The following is a 19,353-nucleotide window of genomic DNA, read 5'->3' on the forward strand; positions in this document are numbered from 1 at the left end:
CCAACAAGCATTGATGGGAGAGTTTTCTCACCCAAATCTAGTCCCAATCTCTGTCCCTATCTCTATGTCTTTGCTGTCCCCTTTGCCCCGTAATGTACTCCTTCCTGGTAGAATTTCCTTCAAGGCTTAGTTCAAGTGATGTTTCCTAAATAAGTCTGCATTGATCCCTCCCATTACTAATAGGGCTTTCATTTTTGCATCCCTAAGGTAGGGAGTTAATAAATGTTTGTTTATAAATTAATTTGAATCAATGAATCTCATTGGAGTCTGACTACAGTTTAGTGAAGTAGGTAATGAAGGCATTATTATTCGGTTTTACAGGGGAGGAAACTGAGGCTCGGAGAGATTAAAGGAGTTGCCCTTGGCTAGATCCTTAGCAAGTGTTTAGTGCTTGGAACATAAATAGGAAGGGTTGAAGGGAACAGTGAAAGATGAAGGTTGAGTTAGGGTCAGGGAAACACTTGGGAAAGACATGGAGGTCCTGACAAATATAGTAAGGAGTCTGGCTTGGCATTAGAACTAAGGGTTTGTAAAAGCAATTTAGATTTGAAGATGTTTCCTACCCATTAGTAGGTCATGTGACCTGCTTAAGTCACAGGAAGCCTAAGTCACATGTGGTGGGAGGAGCTTGCTGAGAGGAAAAGGAAATTGTGTCACAGGAAATGCTGAGGGAGCAGTTACTACAGTTGGAGCTGAGGGAAAGAGCAGACGTGTAATAGCTGTGCTGGAAGTTTGCTTGTTGGTGGCAAGGCCCCAGCAGGGGTCCGAAGGTTGTGGGTTGGAGTGATTCTCTGCTGTGATGTCATGGACTTATTGGTTACAGGATCTGGTTATTTGGTGTCTGAATAAATGGTTTACCTCTTCTACTCTCTCTGTAGAGAGTCTCGTATGTTTTGTGTTATAGAACCACATAGGCATTTTAACAATTATCATCTATATTGTGATTATTGCCTTGGTGATACAGGGTTCTACTAATTCATTTCTGGTGGAGTTGTGGACCGATCCAACCATTCTGGAGAGCAATTTGAAACTATTCCCAAAGGGCTATATAAACGTGCATACCGTTTGACCCAGCAATATCGCTGCTAGCGCTGTATCCCAAAGAGATCATAAAAATGGGAAAAGAAATGGCAGCTCTTTTTGTGGTGGCCAAGAACTGGAAACTGAGGGGATGCCCATCAATTGGGGAACAGTTGAACAAGTTGTAGTATTTGAATGTAATGGAATACTATTGTGCTATGAGAAATGATGACCAGACAGACTTCAGAAAAACCTGGCACGATTTATATGAACTGATGCTGAGTGACGTGAGCAGAACCAGGAGAACATTGTACACAATAACAGCCAAAGTGTGCGATGACTGACTTTGATAGAGTTAGCTCTCCTCAGCAATGCAAGGACCTAAAACAATTCCAAAAGACTCACGATGGAAAATACCATCCACATCCAGAAAAAGAAATATGGGGTCTGAATGCAGATTGAAGCAGACTATTTTCTTTTTTTGTTTTGTTTTGTTTTATGTTTTTCTTTCTCATGGTTATTCTCATTCATTCTAATTCTTCTATACAACATGACTAATGTGAAAATATGTTTAATAGGAATGCATGTGTAGAGCCTACATCAGATTGCATGCCATCTTGGGGAGGGGGAGGGGAGGGAGGAGGAGAAAATTTAAAACTCATGGAAATGAATGTTGAAAACTAAAAATAAATAAATTAACTTAATAAAAATTAATTTAAAAAATAACTAAGGCTTCCTAGGAAATGAGGTTGGAACAGGAAAAGTGATGCCAAATCATGGAGGGTGTTGAAAAGCAGGCAATATATACAGGTTCCATAACGGATCATTATGACCTCCATTTGTACCTCAGATGGTCATAGATTTGTAGTTGGAAGGAGCCTAAGAGGCTGGCTAGTTCAAAATCCATATTTTACACATAAGGAGTTAAGGCCCAGAGAGAGGTAGAGACTTGCACCAAGCTCATACAAGGTGGCATAGCCACAATTTGGACTCTTGTCTTCTGACCCAAATCCAGAGCCCTTTTCTCTGTCCCCTTTGGAAATCAGAGGGGCAGAGATGGTATCTTCACTATAATGGCTGCCATGTGTAAGAAGGGTCATAGAACCATAGGGTCTCAGAGTTGGAAAGGTCCTAAGGATGAAGTCAAATGAACCAACTTCTACCTGAACAGAAGTATCTTCCCTCTTTTCTCCCTCTCCATAATAATAGCTATTATAGCTAACATTTACATAGTGTTTACTACGTGCCAGACACTGTTAAGCACTTTTCAAGTATTACCTCATTTGATTTTCACAACTACCCTGGGAGGTAGGTGCTAGTATTATCCTCATTTTACAAACAAGGAAACTGAGAGAGCAGTTATATAACCTGCCCAGGGTCATACAGCTAGTAAATGTCTGTACTCGGATTTAAACTAAAGTCTTCCCAACTCCAGACCAGGTATTCGATCTACTTCTCTATCTACCTATCTATCTATCAATCTGTCTATGATTTCTCCATTTCTGCCCTCTCTGTCTCTCTCCTCTCCCTCTCTCTCTTTTTTGTCTGTCTCTTTGTCTACCTCTATCAATCTGTGTGTCTGCCTGTCCATCTCTCTCCCTTTCTCTCTCTCTTTCTCTCCCCCACCCCCAACTCTTTTTTTTTTTTCAGTTGCAAATACAGTGGGTCGATTGCTGGACTTGAAATCAGAAAAACTTGCATTCAGGCTGTGATATCCTGGGCAGGTCTCTTAACAACTGTGTACCTCAGCTTTCTCATCCGTAAAGCAGGGTAAAAAGAGCATTGTAGCATCTACCTCATAGAGTTGTTTCAAGGATAAAATGAGATAACATACGTAAAGAGATTTGCAAACTTTAAAGCACTATATAAATGTTAGCTATTATCTATTTCTTCATAGCCATCTTTCCTAAAAGTTGAGGCCTGTCCCTTTACCCCGACCCCCACCCTGTTCTGGCTCTCTCTACTGTTTGAATAGCAGGTCTGCAGGACAACACAGGTCTTTTGAGAGAGATTGGTGTGGGGATCCCTTTTCCCCTACAACTCTGATAGAGGTGCAGGAATTATATTCCATCAGGCTGTTCCCTGCCTGGAATGGCACTCTACTCTTCCAGGCTTGGGGCTGGCAGGCTTAGCTTTGCAAAGACCATTGGTAACATGATCAATCTCTGACTAGCCAATATGCAGCTGACTTTACATTATCGTAAAGGAAACTTTTTTAAACTTTGTAAAGTGGTGATAAAACATAAATATTCATTCATAGATAGGTCTTTACACTTCATTTTAAAACAGGCCTCATCTCTGTTAACTGATCTTCTGCGATTTTATCAATTGGTTTGGGGGAGGCAAAGGGGGAGAAGAACCAAATGATCGGGACTAGCTCCCTCCCACCCCACAGGAACATGATAATACTGGCAATGCCTTCCTCTTAGGGACTGGGACCAAATTGAAAAATCTTCAAATGCTACATAAATGTGAGGAATTATGATTAGATCTGTCATGTGAAAAAGGCCCTAGATAAGGAGTTAAGGAGACCAGGGTGGAATTCCTGACTTTGTCATTCCTAACTAGGGATGTCCGACTTTGGGTAAACCTCTTTGTTCTGCAGGGATTCCTATTTTATTCATCTGTAAAGGGAGTGGTTTGCATTATTATACTTATATTATTTATACATTATTTATATATATATATTAATTATACTATATATTATTATATGCCCCCAAGTTATAGTATAAGAATGTGATAGAATACTATTGTGTTTTAAGAAATGATGAAGTGGGGGCAGCTAGGTGGCACAGTGAGTAGAGCACCGGCCCTGGAGTCAGGAGGACCTGAGTTCAAATCCAGCCTCAGACACTTGACACATGTACTATCTGTGTGACCTTGGGCAAGTCACTTAACCCCAATTGCCCTGCCAAAAAGCAAAAAAAAAGAAATGATGAAGGAGATTACTTAAGCAAAACCGGATGGAAAGTGAATTGAGTAGAATCAGGAGAACAACTTGCATAATAACAATAATATGGTAAGGACTTAAGAACTCAGACTAACATGGTGACCAACCACAACTGCTAAGGAGTCATGATGGAACATTCTCTATCCAACTCTAGAAAGAGTAGTGATGAGATCAGAGTGCAGATCAAAGCATATATTCTTTTCCTTTGGACATAACTAACGGAGGAATTTGTTTTGCAAGACTATATTTATTTGTAATGACCTTTGGTTTTTGCTTTATCAATTGTGGGAGGGTTGGTGGGGAGGGCCAGAGAGAATTTGGAACTGAAAGTAAAATGAAAATGAAAAGTAAATAAAAAAGACTGAATTAGGATTTGCTGAACTGAAGAGTGGATTCCATAGGAACATTCCATGGGAAGGTGTTTCCATAGGATTTCTCAGAAATGGATGAAATATTTATCCCACTCTCATTAGATGTCTCCCCTATTAGAATATGTGCTCTTTCAAGATAATTTCAGAAAAACCTGGAAAGATTTACATAAACTGGTACAAAGTGAAGTGAGCAGAACCAGGAGAACATTGTACACAGTAACAGTAATATTATACGAGGATCATCAGTGAATGACTTAGCTATCCTCAGCAATACAATGATCCAGAACAATTCCAAAGGATTGATGATGAAAAATACTATCCACCTCCAGAGAAAGAACTGATGGACTGAAAGAACTGAATAGAGATCAAAGATACTATTTTTCACTTATTTATTTGAGGGATTTGTTTTTAATTTATATCTTCTTTCACAAAATGACTAATATGTTTCCCATGATTTCATATGTATAACCTATGTCAAATTGCTTACATCTCAGGTACGGGGGTGGGGAGGAGGAAGGGGAGAAAATTTAGAACTCAAAATTTAAAAAACGAATGTTAAAACTTGTTTATACATGTAATTGGGGGAAAATAAAATATCATTTTAAAAAAGTGAGGTCTTTAGGGACAGGAACATATTAAATGCTTGATAATGTTTGTTAACAAACTGAACCCTCCCACTCTGATAAAAAAATATTTATAAAGCAGTATTCGGTATTGTTTTGGTTTGTAGCAGAAATACACTGCAGCAGCTGCAGCTATTATATAAGCAAAGACAATAGAGAGAGTTTAAGTAGCAAAAATAAAGAACAAACAAACGAGTCAAAACCAAAATCCAGAATAGGATGATGGAGAGGAAAGACTGTTGTGTTTTCTTTGTACAAACATTCTGACTGCAAAGGTCATCAAACTTCCTAAGCTGAAATGACATCTCAAAAATGTAATAGAAAACTTTGGCAAGAGCATTTTTAGGAAAAAAAAAAGATGCTTTTTAACTTGAACAAACTTTTTCTTTTTTTTTCCCACTAAGTTGGTTTCAAATTTTTACTTAATGAATTTGACTTTTGAAAATGTTATAGATACCCTGTTGTCATATTTTTCCCCTTCACTTCTGAACACACAGAGTTGTAAAAGAAATGCACCCCCCCCCCCCTTGCTCTCTTTCTCTTTCTCTCTGTCTCTGGTATGATTGGTATGATACAATTTTTGTGTGTTGTTTTTTGTTTGTAAATTTTTATTCTATTAACATTTACTGAGTAGGCAGAATGAGGACACTGCCAGCAGCCACAGTGGTATGGCCAGGCTGACTGATGCATTTATTCTTCTTACTGACCCAGGTCCTATTCTTGTATTTTGGGTTCCACTGTTAATAATAACCCCATTACATTGGCAGTATTCCTTTTTGCTTGAAGGCCATAGTGGTGCCAATTTCTTTGAATATAGGTGAATAGATTGAATAGAATTGCCTCTTTGAAAATGTTATCTCCCAGGATAAAATGTTTTTGTGCACATGCCGCACCTTGATTAGGGCTGGGGACTGTGGGTAAAACTCGCTTGAAAATGATTAGACTGGCATTTGTGACTCCCAGCTTGTTGGTGATCACACAGGTATAGTTGCCATAGTGTTCCTCAGTGACATTGGTCACCATCAGGAGGGACTGGACCTCAGTGCTCTTAATCTCAAGGCCATTAGTGCTGTTTATCCTGGTGTCCTCTCTGTATCACTCCAAGTCAGGTACAGGCATTGCAGAGGCCTCACATTTGAGAGAAACATTTTGCTCTGTGGTAGCTTCATTGCTCTTGGACCCTGTGATAGTGGGAGGATAGTTCACAGTGACCTTGACTTGTTTGACATCTGCTGAGAAACCTCATTAGCAGCTTTGCACTTATATTTGCATGATTGTTCCCTTGTGATGGCAAGGATCTTCAGGTACTCTTCTTCAAATTCTCTTTTGCAACTTGGAGAGGACCTGGGGCTGAAGCAGTCACTCCACATTAGGTTGCCAGGAATGATGAGGTTCAGGGGCACCACAAAATATTGGGGTAGAAAGTCATCCTAAAAGAATTTGCTCTGACTGTCTCCAAATCAAGTAAAGGCATTTATTGAGGGTAATACACAACACCATGTGCCAAACACAACAGACTCCTTAAGGGAGATGCCCATCAAGGGAGACTACCGTTTAAGGAGGATGCCCTCCACTTAAGGAAGATGCTCCAACAAACTTTTTCAAAAGTAACTTTTGTGACATCGAAAGGATTGTTTGCATTGTGCAAAGTTTAAATTTGCTTACGGAATTTCTAAAAGGAAAAAGCTTCATTTGGAGAAACAACATTACTACCTGCAAGCTACTTACATCCTTGAAATTATAACTGGCAAATCACATTCAAAATAACTTTGAATAGAATGATTCCCCTTGAAGATAGTAGGTGGGAAGGACGATTGCTCAAAGTTTTGAAAACTTTTGTGATTAATTGAGAAACTAAGAGCTTCCTATTTTGCATTGCAAATGAAGCAACAAATATTATTTAAAATGCTCATTTGATTATAAATGTTTGACACTTTAACTTAACCAGTGTTAGGGAAGGTTTGTTCTTCTTCAAAGCTATAGGTGGCAACGCCATATTAAGAGAAAATTTCAATACAATTGATTTTTTAAATAAAAATTATATGTAGGACAATTGTATTGGATTTTGCATGGATAAACTCATTCCCAGTCACTACAAAATGTAGGTGTATAAGCACTAGTTAAAAATGTGGCCCCTCATGTATACATTTCATGTTTTACAATCACTTGTACCAAGGAATATGAGTGAGGAATTACAGTTTTTCAAGTTGTTACAAAAGTAATCAACTTTACAAAAAAAAAAAAAAACCCAGTCCATTGAAAGGAAAACTCTCTGGAAATTGTATGATAATATTAGGGCAGAATATAAGGCTCTTCTCTGTTATTGAGTGTGAACAATTTTGAGCCCCCCAAGAACTGAAAAAGACCTAACACCTGGATGGGCCAATCAGGAGAAAGACATTTTTGGCCCACTCTGAGATTAACTTACCATAACGCTTTGTGTGCTCTGGCATGACAGACATGCTTTGCTTTGCTCTCTGAGTGAACCAAAGTGCCCCTTCCTGTGTTAGCAACTATAAAGCCAGATGGAGGTGACCAGGAACATTCTTTTGTTTATGACTGACCAGAACAGGGCACCTTGAACAGGACACTCTCTTGAATAATGGGACTTTTTCCTGTCTTGGTATTTTATGGACACATGTTATGCTATATATCTATATCTATGTCTATGTCTATATCTATATCTAAAGATTCTATAGATATAGTCCTATTAATGGATAAAAGAAACACAGATACCCTGGATGTATAATTTCAATTGACACCTTGACATTCTCTTATCCTATTGTATTTACAATCTATCCAATTAATAAATTACTTTCTCATATTATGGTTAACACATATGGAGACTATAATTTTGGCTTACATAGACATCCTGAGCTAGGAAGGGAGGGAAGGGTGAAGGAGAGTTACTCTGAAGATAAAAGGTCCCCTCTGTCTATCCATCTTTGGGCTCATTTTCCACAATGAACTCCCATGTATGTCTCTATATGCATGTTCTGCTAGCTTTGAGAGAAATAAACATGTACACGCAATTTAATTTTTTTGTCTTTCTTAGAATAAACTCAGTAATGGTTGACATGAGAAACCTGCTAAATATTTAAAGGGTATTTAGGCTAAAAATTAAAAATAGCTACTTTTCATACTGATAACAAAAGTAAAGGTGAAACAACTTAATTTTATAACATAAGTTTCTCTGCGAAATGTGTATTTGGTGGATAATTTTGAAAAATTGGCTCTCTAAATAAATCAATGAAAAGTCTTCGAATTCGTACTACAATCCAGACAGAGTCATTTATCAAAAGTTGGTGCTGTGGATATGTTTACTAGATGATAATTTTATGTATCCCAATTTTAAGAACACCTTGTAAATGAAATAGAAGAAAATTAAAAAAATACGAAGAAAGAAGAAAGTAAAGACTTGCTTATATATCACTTACTGGTCTTATCTGGGTTATGAGTGAATAAAGAATTATCTAGTTTATTAAATGAAGGGATACAACTTTACTATTATTCACAACATTTGTGAAATAGGGTTTTTTGATGTAACTGTTGGGGAAAATATTAATTATGAGCATTAAAAAAATTATGAGTAGAAGCATCAGTGATAACTTTGAGAAACTTTCCACTGGAAAACAAACCCAGTAATCACATTGATGATATGGTTATTATATAAATATGACAAATGTAAAGGATTTTTTGCAAATATGTGATTATGTTATATTTGTCATGTGTTTAAGATATCTTTGTGTTATTACAAAAACGATAATAAATCCTTAATTTTGATTAAAATATGAACTAATAAAATTATTTGTATGGTTTTATGAAAGGGTCTTTGTTCAGTCATTTCAGACTCTTTGTGACCCCTTTTAGGGTTTTCTTGGCAAAGATACTGGAGTGATTTCCTTCTCCAACTCATTTCAGTGATGAGGAAACTGAGGCAGACAGGGTTAAATGACATGCCCACAGTCACCCAGGTAGTAATTATCTGAGGCTGGAATTGAACTCAGGTCCTTTTGACTCTAGGCCCAGCATTCTATCTACTTTGCCACCTAACTGCCTCTCCTTTTCTTTATAAAAAAAATTGTAGTCTCCTATTCCCTTGTGGGGCAGGTAGGTGGTTCAGTGGGTAGAGTGTTGGACCTGGAGTCAAGAGGACCTGAGTTCAAATCTGGCCTCAGACACTTGACACTAGCTGGGTAACTGTGGACAAGTCACTTAACCTCTATTGCCTCTACCAAAAAAAAAAAAAAAGGAGGGGAGGGGAGCATCTCTACATAAAGATTAAAAGAGCTGGCTCAGGAGATAGTGTAAAGTGGGGGTGGGGGGCAAAAGAAGGAAGTAAAAGCAAATATATACAAAATAAATTCAAAATGATCCCTCTTTCTCCCTCGTGGCACTAGTAAATGGGGAGATAAGAATAAGTCTTTTATACCAAGGGGCACATGACTTTCCCAAGATCGTATAAACTGAAGTGCAAAAGTTCAAACTCGAATTCTAGAAGTTCTAAATCCTGGGCTCCCACCACTCCTTCTGACTTAATAGTAGAGGCTCCAAGCCTCTGGTGGACAGCAACCTTGGGAGGCCCAACTCTTACCTGGGGCCTACAAATGCCTTCTAGGACCTCTTCGGAAAGGGCTTCACAATGTTTTGAAAGGGCATTCGGAGATGCCAGTGAGACCTGGCCCCTAAGCTAACGTACAAAGTACCTCCCTTCAAAAAGCGCTTGATCTTCTTCCCATTCCCAGAAGTAGGAAGAGCTCTAGATTCCAAGTCTGAGAGTCTTTGTTTCCACACCAAACTCTGCCCTTAACTACTAGTCAGTTTTTGAGTAACTATGGGTGGTGGAGATTAAAGGGTAGAATCTGGGTAGATAATCTTTGAAGTCCCTCCCAACCTCTGATCTGATAATCTCTGATACTATGACCTTCAGCAGTCCCTAGGCTTCTCAGTTTATCTGCAAAAACAAAAGTGTCGAGCTCTATGACTTTTAAAATCATTTGAGGGCAAATCAGCATATAAAGAACAAGGGATTTCAAATCAGAGGTTGTTGTTGAATTTTTTCAGCTTTGCTCAACTCTTTGTGACCCTTTTTTCTTGTTTTCTTGGCAAAAGTACTAGAGTGGTTTGTCATTTCCTTCTCTAGCCCATTTTACAGATGGGGCAAACAGGGCTAAGTGACTTGCCCAAGGTCACATGGCTAGTAAGTGTCAGAGGCCGGGTTTGAACTCAGGAAGTCAGATGAGTCTTCCTGATTGCAAGCTCAGTGCTCCATTCGCCACCTAGCTGCCCTCAAAAATCAGATGGCCTGGGGTCAAATCCCTGCTGCCACTTATTACCTGGTGGAGTATGGCAAGATTAAAAAGGAATACAACAAAGTTGTACATTATCACCTTATTTATTTAACTTATATGTAGAATACATCATGCAAAATGCTAGGCTGGATGAATCAAAAGCCAGAATTAAGGTTGCCAGGAAAAATACCAACAGTCTCAGATATGCAGAAGATACCCCTCTGATAGCAGAAAGTGAAGAATTAGGAAGCATCTTGATGAGGGTGAAAGAGGAGAGTTTAAAGCTGGTTTGAAGCTTAACATCCAAAAACCTCAGATTTTGGCAAACTGATCTCATCACTTCTTGCCAAACAGAGAGACAAGATATGGAAGCAGAGTCTGATTTTATATTCTTGGGCTCAAAGATCATTGTGGATGGCAACTACAGCCATGAAATTAAAAGAAGCTTGCTCCTTGGAACAAAAGCTATGGCAAATCTGGACAGCATACTCCAAAGGAGAGACATCACCTTGCCAACAAATGTCCGTATACTCAAAGCTGTGGCTTTTCCAATAGGAATGTGTGTGGCTATGAGAGTTAGACTATAAGGAAAGCTGAGTGCCACAGAATTGATGCTTTTGAATTGTGGTGTTGGAGATGACTTTTGAGAGTTCGTTGGACAGCAAGGAGATCAAATCAGTCAAAACTCAAAGAAATTCATACTGTTCACTGGAAAGTCAAATACTGAAGCCGAAGCTTTAATACTCTGGCCACATAATGAGAAGATAGAACTCTTTGGAAAAGACCCTGATGTTGGGAAAGATTGAAGGCAAAAAGAAAAGGGGATGGCAGAGAATGAGCTGGATAAATAATATCATGGAAACATGAACATGAGTTTGCACAGATTTCTGAGATAGTGGAGGTTAGAAGGACTTGGTATGCTACGGATCATGGAGTCACAAAGAGTCAGACACAACTGAATAACAACAAGAAATATGGGCAAATGAGAGGCTTGGACTAAATAACCTCTTCAATCCCTTACAGCTCTAAAGCTATGATTCTTGATCCCTTCCAGCTATGGCATTCCAAGATGGTTTCTACCCTCAAGGAGCTTACAATCTAATGGGGAAAACAACATGCAAGTATTTACAAAGCAAGCTATATATAGGATAAATAGGAAACAATTAATCAATAAACATTTATTCAGTGCTTACTCCACGCCTGGCACAATGCTGAGCTAACATAGGGGATGCAAAAATAAACAAAAGACAGTCCGTGCCCTCAAGGAGCTTATAACCTAAAGGGGGACACAACATACAAACACATACAATGCAAACTATATACGAGATAAATGGGAAATAATTTTTAAAGCGCCTAATTAAGCCTACTATGTTGCAGGCACTGTTCTAAGCCCTCGGGATGCAAAAAGGAGCAAAGGACAGTGTCCGGTCTAGAGCTTACAATATTAATAGGGGACACAAGCAAAGAAATACATACAAAGCAAGCTACATAATGGATGAATACAAAATAATTAACAGAAGGAAAGCAATGGAATTAAAAGTTAAGAAAGGCTTCCTGTAGAAAATGATCTAAAAAGAGGATCCTAGCAGCTCTAGACATCCCCACAAGCCTGTCCAACACGATTCCCATCTCCCTAGTCCTCTCCGGGGCTGACCAAGTCTCCTCCCCTGGCGGGGTGGGACGAAACGGGGCGGGGCGGGGCCACGCACGCGCACCACCTGCCTCTCAGGACCTGGCACCCGCAGAAAGCGGGCGGCCCGTCCCACCATTCTTTGCTTCCCTCCTCCTCCTCCTTTTCTCTCCGCCCCTGGGCTCCCGCCCCCCTCCTCCCCGCCTCCTCCTCCCTCCGCCCCCTCCACCCCCGCCATGCCCCCGCCCCCGCCGCGGACTACGAGCCCCAGAGTGCCCAGCGGCAGGCTCCCGTCTCCTCCCCTCCCCTAACCGTCCCGTGCACTACCCCCGCCCCGCTCGGGGCAGACAGCACAGGCGGCGGCGGCGGCGGCGGCGGCGGCAGCGGCCGTGGGCCAGGTGAGCTCGACTTCCGGAGGAAACGGCCGAGGCGAAGGCTGCTGCGGCGCCGAGGTGAGTGAGGCGGCGACGGGGAAGAGGCCTTCGCGGGACCGGGTGACGGCTCTGGGGTGCTGGCGCGCGGGGCCGGGCCGGGGCCTCCGGGCGCTCGTCCTCTGTCCGACTCCGGCTTCGTTCCACACCGCCCCCCCCGCCCCGATCTCGCGGGCGCTTTTGTTCGGGCCCACCCCGGGGTGGCCGCGCGGGAGCCCCGGGCCCCGAAGGCACGCACCGCGGCGGATCCTGTTACCGTAACAGGAGCGGGTCAAAGTCCGGTGAAAAAACCCAGCCCGCGGCCAGCTGCATCCTCCCTCCCTCCGGCGCCCGCTCGGGCTGCCCGGGGCCGCGGCCGAAAACCTAACTGTCTGGGTGACTCCTTTCCTAGGGAGGGAGAGCCCCCTGGGGTCGCCTGGAGCTCGGGCTGTGCCCGCTCTCGTGCTTCACTGCCCGGGGGACTTCGATCAAGTTATTTGTCTCGGGGATTGGGGTGTTGGACTAGGTGGCCCCTAGGCCCTTCGTGCTTGACCATTTGCTCATTGAGGGTAGGGACTGTCTTCTGCCCCGCCCCCCTTTTTTTTACATCCCCAGCGTCTAGCACTTTTTACATGCTTGTCTAGCTCATAGTTAGAGTCGTTGACTGACTCCTAGACCCACGCATCGATGTGGCTATGCTTTCCAGGGATGCAAAGTGCAACCCATCCCGTGAGGGTTTTTGAGGAGAGGTCAGGACTAGGGCCCCTCGAGGATTTAAGGGGAGGTCAGAGCTGGGACCCCAGGAGGATTTGAGAGGAGGTTGGGATTGGCACTCAGGGAGTATGGGAGCACGGACTTGCTGAACGTCCAAGCTGGAGGAACTGAGTATAAAAGACTTGTAGCCACCTTCAGTGATTTATAGGGCAGCTCAGGCAGGGCTTCCTATTCATCGAGGGCAGCCTTTGACTCCTCTTGCCTTCCCAAAACTCCTCCCACACCCCCAAAGTATTTTCCTTTCCCGTTTTTTGTGTGAAACAAAAAATAAAAGTTAAAAGAATGAGGCTGTGAGTTAAAGACTCTGATTTAGGGAGAAACCAGAAACCCAGTGACTTAGAAAAGCCAAGAAAAGGTACCACTGTGCAGCTTTGAGTCAGGAGGTCAGAAGTTATTTTGAAGGAAGAGAAATGTGAATTCTTACCAGAAACTGGGGAATGCCATATGTTCAAAGGAATTTTGGTTACCTTCCTTTAAGGCATTCTTAAATCCCTGATCAATCTCTTACTCAATATCTTAATAAAAAATATTGTCAGATTCAGTTTAAAGGAAGGCACCCTAGAAGAACTAATTTTTATCACTTATTTAGTATTTCCAGTCCCAGGCCTGGAGAAGTCTTGAACCCAGTTTCCTTTCTATAGCAACAGCAGGTTGCTTTATGTCTTCAGGTTATATTGGGAAAGTTGAGAGGAGGCAAGTAAGTCTTATGGCTTGTATCCACTTGCTGGGAACTCTTCATGGAAAAGGGAATTATGTACCGTGGGATTTGTGGACTACATTGCAATTGAGTTGCGTAGGATGGGATTGTTCGGTCGTGTCGATTTCTTCATGACCCCATTTGGGGTTTTCTTCGCAAAGATACTGGACTGGTTTGTCCCCTCTTTCTCCACCTCATTTTACAGATGAGGAACTGAGGCAGACAGGGTTAAGGGACTTGCCCAGGGTCACACAGCTAGTAAGTGTCAGAGGCCGGATTTGAACTTAGGAAGAAGTCTTCCCAACTTCAGGCAGGGCACTCTATCCACTGTGACACTTAGCTGCCCTATGGGATGGGGAGGGCCAGTAATTTAGCTCCTTTCCTCTCCCCTCCCTTACCCCTTAGGTCTCCCATTTGCCTGCCTTTAACTGTTTGACTTGTCAACACACCTAGTTAGAAAGCTTTTCTGCTTTCCCTCCATCTTTCTTGGACCAGCAGCCACAGAATTAGTTGAGATTTTGGAAATTTTCTAAGGCATTTCATGAAGGGATGCTAATGAACTAACTAGTCACTGTTGCCTATTGTGAGAGATAGGTGATGATGGTATGGCAGCCACCCTGCTCATCCTGAATTAGAGCTTTTGATGGGGAAAAGTCTAATATAAAAGGAAAAATTACCCGGAAGATGAAGAGGGGTTGGGAGAAATTGAAATTTTGTGTCTGTAAAGCCTTATGAGACCAATTTCTGGGAACAAAAAATGTTAGGGGTACAAAGCGGTGTGGTGTGGTGGGAAGAGTACTGGTTGATCCTTGAGTCAGATGACCTGGGTTCAAATCCTGCCTCTGTTGCTTGCAAACTCTATTGCCCAAACTGACTTGAGGTCCTTGGGCCTTGCGGGATTAGATGCCCTCCCTCAGAGGTCTCTTCTGGCCTTAATGCTGTGTCCTCCATAATTGTTTCTCTTAATCTTTTGCACGTGTTGTGAGGCAATGCTCTTCTGTTCGGATGAATTCAGTGGCTCCTTATTGGCTGATGAATTAAATAGAAACTCTTTATCTTAACATTCCTGGCATAATCTGACTCCCAAGTATCTTTCCAGCTTTATCTTCTTGTGCTGTACATTATATAAGCTATATTCAAGCCAACCTGGATGTATTACTGCCCTGCGTTCTCTCATAATGCCCTGCATTCCAGTAATGAACTCAGCCTCTCAGCCTTCCTTCCACTCCATCTCTGCTTGTTGGAGTCCCCTTTCCTTCAAGACTCGACTCAGGTGCCACATCTCCATGAAGCTTTCCTTATTCCCCACTCCTTCCTTCATCCTTCCTTCCTTAGCTGGAACCAATCTCCCTCCTCCAATTTCTGGTGCCTTTCGCTAGGTGGACACTTAATAGATGTTTCTTGAATTGTATTGTGATTCCTTTGGACTTGGGCACAGGGCCAGCCATTCTTTCCCTAACGCTGCTGATTTCAGAAGCCCTGGGGGTAAGTGTTCAGACTGGTAGTTTTGATGAATATTACTTTATTAAAGAGGTATTTATTAACAAAGGTGTCTACAAATGTATTTGAAAAGCTACCCACCGTGAAATTCTAGTGAAAAGGATTGTAAATCTTTATTTAACCCTTTTATTCATTGCCAGCTGTGCTTTTGGTTCTCTGCTGTGTGCTGGAGATACTAGGATGAAATGACCGTCCTTACCCTCTAGGAACTTACTGTTTAATGGGGGGGGGGCGGGGGCGGGGGCGGGGAAGAGATACACAAATACATAGTAGAAGTTGTTACTATTAGGAAAAAACATGATAAGTACAAAGGAGAGGAGGTCCAAAGTACTTAGGAGAATTGGCAAGAACCTGCTTCCTTTAATGTACTTTTTCTGGGCACTTGAAATCAATTCCAAACTGGCAATTAAGATCTGGACCTATGTCAGCGCAGGCCATGATATGATCACCAAAAGTAACTTTCTTTCACCCTTTTTATTTTAAAATTTTCCTTGATAAAATGTGTGACGTGCCTATGTAAATGAATCAACAAAATCAGTGCCCACTTTCCAACCTGTGGAAGCTCTTTTAAAAAAATGTTATTGTACCATGCGATGGGATTTCTTTTTAAAGTTCAGTACTGTTCAGCTTGCTTCCACAGGAATTAACTGAGTTATTTTGCAGTTCAGCTGAAACTCATTGAGAGCAATACATTCTTATAAGTTAATTGCCAGCTGTAAAAGTAAAAGTCCAGCCCTGTCTGGAGGCTGATCTAGGAACAGACAATAACCAGTTATGTGACTAAAGGCCAACATCATTTTTCTTCTCTGAGCCTCATTTTCCTCCTCTGTGGGGGTTGCTTACATGATCCCACCACTCAGCTTTATCATCAAATGACCTATTTGACTTTTTAGTCATGGGTAGTTTTTGATGGTCATTCTTTTCAACTCAGCAAGCATATTTTAAGCTCCTACTGTGTTCTGGGGCAGCTGGAGTACACTGCCTGGGAGTTCAGATGAGTCCTCAGACACTAGCTGGGTAAGCCTGGGCAAGTCGTTTCACCTTGTTTGCCTCAGTTTCCAAATTTGGCAAACTACTCCAGCATCTTTGCCAAGAAAACCCCAAATGGGGTCATGAAGAGTTGGGACACGACTAAAACTACTGAACTGAACTATCTTCAGGGGATTGTGCCAGTCTTTGGGCAAGATATAAATAAGTGCCATCCCTGCCTTAATAGCACTTATGTAGTAAATAAGGGCTCTGTGGAACCAAGCAAGTAAATATCATATAAAATGGAATTTACGAGGGAGAGAACTGCATGTTGGCATGTGAGATCGGAGGAGGGTAGATGAATGCACTTGGTATGATTATGCTGTTAGTGAAGTCTTGCTTGTTAAACTTGGTCAGCAAGCAGGGAATTTATCTCATGAAATAGGACTTTAAGATATGTAGAGCTTTACATGTTGATTTGTTGATGATAATGATGATGATGATAATGATTAAGCTCTTCCTGCTCTCATTTATTTCCCTTTATTTTCCCTCTGTTCTAACCTAACTGCACTCTTAGCTATTCATTGAATTTAGTTTGCCATCTTCCACCTTCATATTTGCTTAGTCCACAGATACTTTCCCTTCCCATCAACCTGTCATAATCTTATTCCTTATAGCCTCAGGTCACATCCTAGCCCTCCTCTGTGAAGCCTTCCTGGATGTCCTTACTGAATGTGGCTGGTGTTTCCTCACATTTTTTTTCCTATCTTATTTAGTTCGGATTTTACTTTTGTCCCTATCATGCTATGCTTAGTTATTTATACCTCTCTGAGTATGTCATTTCCTTATAAGTAGAGAGTAATTTCTTCTTTGAGTGGTCTTTAACACAATGCTTTGCCTGTAGTAAGTGGTTAGCGAATGTTTATTGAACTTAATTTGTTAAAAATGTATAGTTATTAACTGTGTTACCCTAGTTAACTTGACTTCTCTGAGCCTATTTATAATGAGAATAATATTCTTAGTCCTCTGGTGGTTCTGTGTGTGACCAAAAGGATACTTCTAAGAGATAGCTGACTGGGACATTTTGGTCATAAAATAATAGCACGTATTTATTGAGGAGAGGTCAGGACCAGGGCCCCTGGAGGATTTGAGAGGAGCACCTTATGGCTTACAAAATGCTATATAAATAAAAACAATCCAACTCTGTACTCTGATAGCTCATTGTGGTGAAGGCTATGCCATTAGAAAGAGAGCTCTGGCAAGCTCTACTGAGTTGGGCACGATCTGAGCACAGGGCCAGCCCAGCTAAGTAGGGAGAGGCTCATCAACATGGGGTTGGTGACTAGGTGACATAGTCTTTGGCAACCATGAAAGAAAAGGCTGTCCCCATTTCTGGGACAACCACTCAAAGCAAATATCCTCTGAATGATAGGTCAGAAGTGCCATCTTTACTTGCAGAAAGGTGACACACTTTGAGTCCTACATAGAAAAGAACTGATCTGGTGATACTTTGACGGTTTCCTTTTACATCAAGTTGATAACTTTTGGAATGACTTAAATACAGGTCAAGAAGTAGTAGAATTTTTATTGTGAATTTAATATGCTACATATGTCTTCACTCTTCTGGGATATTTAGTCTTGGCTTCCTCCATTTCAGCCCTCCTGGTGCATCATTATGTGATGGAAGTTTTGGCTGTGCCAGTGGAGCCTGAATTTTAGCACATCCTACTAATCTGGAAAGACTTCTAATATATCTTTGGTGATGGACTGACCCAGTGTGTGACGACTTAAATTTGGACAGACTCATAACTGGTGGGACACAACATTGAATTTTTTAGCCACAGCAATTCCTGTAGATAAGTTGTAGGGGGGTAGACAGTTTTGTTGGTAGAAGAAGGAATCGTGCTTGATGAGATCATTGGTGTTCATTCCTCAGGCGGTAGGTCTGGGGCTGGAAGTGGTTCCAGAGACCTCCATCTGGCCCAGCCTCCTTTGGCTGTTTTTTCAAATGAGGAGACCAAGGCTCAGAAGGATTAAGTTTCTTACCCAGGGCCCCACAGGTAATAAACATAAGAGCGGGTTCTTTGAAACGGGTCTTCTGACACCAAGGGCAGTGTTCTTTCCATTGCACGATGAAATGTTGAGCTATCCTTTGGAATCACAGACTGATTAGGGCTTGAAAATCATGGCTTTTGGAGCATATTGGTGCAATAGCAGGAAAAGCTTCCTGAGAACGAGGGCAAATGGTCTGGGTCATTTCTTGAGTTAATGAGTTGCTCTTCCTGGGAGTATTCAAGCAGAGTCTTCATGATCATTTGGACTGAATTCTTCTGCAGAGGAGAGTCACGTTTCATGGTAGGGACTCAAGTAGGTTGGTCCCTTCCATCTTTTCAGATATGATGATTCTTGGTTTTGCCAACTAGAAAAGAATCACAAAAGATGACTGGACTGTTTTCGTTGTAAGCATAATAGTTGGCATTTGCCTTGGGGCTTTCAGCCCTAGTTTATGTTTCTGCACAAAGCACTCTATGTACATTAGCTCATTTGAGCCTCTCCTTTTTATGGGGAAGAAGCTGGGGCTCAGAGTTATGGTCAGTCATACAGTGAATATGCAGCAGAGCTGGGTTGGAATGCATGTCTCAGGCTCTTGCTGTTTACTATGTAACATGGGGAGAGGGTGCTGGGTTTGGAGTTCGGACATCAGGATTCAAATTCTGGCTTTGCTGCTTACTGTCCCTGTAATCTTGAGTAAATCCCTCAGCTTCTGGGCCTCAGTTTCCTTATCTGTAAAATGAGGGGGTTGGATTCAGGAGTGGGGAACCTGCATCCTCCAGGCCAAACAAAACGAAACAGGATTTGTTCTGTGAAGTTTGGATTCAAAGTTGAGGACGTAGAGGGCCACATATGGCCTCGAGTACCCAGGTTCCTCACCCCAGTGAAGTGATCGCTAAGGTCCCTTTTAGTGCTAAATTTATGATTCTGTGATCTATTACGAATGAGAATAATAATGAGAATAAAAACATTTATATGAATTTGAAAATTAAAAATATTTCTTTAAGAGTATTGAACATTGGCCCTGCCTTCCAAAATTAGAAGCCTTTCTTATACCTTTGAGGTT

General features: G+C 41.6%; 1 protein-coding gene and 1 pseudogene across 1 annotated transcript in view; one reads left to right on the plus strand and one right to left on the minus strand.

The window, feature by feature from the left end:
• Positions 1-5,580: 5,580 nt before the first annotated feature.
• Positions 5,581-6,334, minus strand: LOC118836456 (annotated as a pseudogene).
• A 5,898-nt stretch (positions 6,335-12,232) lies between these two features.
• The window catches only part of PHACTR4 (phosphatase and actin regulator 4), a 119,860-nt gene continuing 112,739 nt past the window's right edge, over positions 12,233-19,353 (plus strand). The window contains exon 1 of the mRNA XM_036744854.1: positions 12,233-12,337. The gene's annotated coding sequence lies outside the window, so the exon portion shown is untranslated. The remainder of the gene's footprint in view (positions 12,338-19,353) is intronic.

Source organism: Trichosurus vulpecula, chromosome 2, assembly GCF_011100635.1.
Source record: "Trichosurus vulpecula isolate mTriVul1 chromosome 2, mTriVul1.pri, whole genome shotgun sequence".
In the NCBI taxonomy this organism is placed as follows: domain Eukaryota; kingdom Metazoa; phylum Chordata; class Mammalia; order Diprotodontia; family Phalangeridae; genus Trichosurus; species Trichosurus vulpecula.